The sequence below is a fragment of the Echinococcus granulosus genome (genome assembly GCF_000524195.1).
Source record: "Echinococcus granulosus chromosome Unknown EG_S00380, whole genome shotgun sequence".
Classification (NCBI taxonomy): domain Eukaryota; kingdom Metazoa; phylum Platyhelminthes; class Cestoda; order Cyclophyllidea; family Taeniidae; genus Echinococcus; species Echinococcus granulosus.
Window position 1 is genome coordinate 1 of NW_020170760.1, and position 1,358 is coordinate 1,358.

A 1,358-nucleotide genomic window follows, 5' to 3' on the forward strand; every position below is an offset into this window, starting at 1 on the left:
ATGTAGAGCACAAAGCCTTGTTCTCTCTTAAAGCGAGGACTTTAGTAGCTGGGTGAGGTCGTTTGCTTTAGCATGGTAAACGGGGAACATAAACTCCTGTACTTTAAATTTGTTAGAGAAGAATAGGGACCAGAAGGGGCATTTTATTGGTTTGTGGATAACTAATGCATTAGGTGTCAATGATAAAAGCACTGCTTGCCCATACATGCTGCATCCATCCACATTACCATCCATTTCATATACATCCATCCTACCACCTAGCCCTGCGTCAATACTTCAACCTCCTTGCAGTTCTAACATTGCTAAACATGAAGAGCGAAGCGAAGTTAACGCTTATGAAGACTGCAAAAGAGTAGTTTTTGGTCTACTTGTGGCACCTGAATTTCCTTTTGTGTGTTGGCACAGAGGTCATCCGCATGGATTGTAGTCGAGGTGAATTTAACTGCCGGTAAAAACGAAAGCATGATCCGATGCGGAATGAATAGTTCAGCTAATAGGGAGAAGACGACGATTGGGTGAAACGAAGCGAATACTGATTGCTGACGTGTCAACTTTGGTAGGTGTGGTCTCACGCACTACATTTGCTATGCTACTGGTCTAGTGGAGGTGCTGAAAGTTGATCGTATCCATTGAAGTTAATGGAATTGACCAATGGAACGCACAAGACGCGGTACCCACGGAGATGTAGTTAAAAGTGATAGAATTGAAGTGAAACGATTCTATTAGGAATGAAGAGGGGAGGAAGGGAAGGGAAGAATGGAGGGCAGAAAATAAGGAGGAGTGAGTGTAAGTTTATGGGTATTTGACGATCGGCGTAGACCCTTGCGGATATCTGGCGATCAGAGTAGCCTGCACTTTCACTATCATCCTCACTCGCGCCCTCACTTTCCCTCTCACCTCATTCTCTTTCGTCTGTTTCGACGCTCTGTATGGCGCTCCATATCTTCCATCCCACTGCCCTGGCATGTGTCAGATTTGTGGATTCCACATGTCACCTGTCACCTGGTACCGGCTGTCTGGGGTTGGTGGAGTCTAATGCTGGAGTAACCACCAAGGCAAAAGCCGACCCATGCAATGCAGCGAATTGGCTATAAGTCGTCCTGGTCGACCATCGAAAGAGAGAATACGTTTGCCCACTGACAGTTAGTGTTTGTTTGCGACTCCCACAAACCCAGGACGTCGGCTTCGCATTTTGCTTCACCATTTGCTGCTTTCATTGCGTCTTCCGATTTAACAGATACCCTGTTTCGTGTCTGCAGAGCTGATTTGCGAGTCTGGCGATGTGGGAGACGAGTCGCCCCTATCTAATGTGAGAATATGCGTCTTTTCGGTCCATCGTCTTGTCGACTCGACCGGTC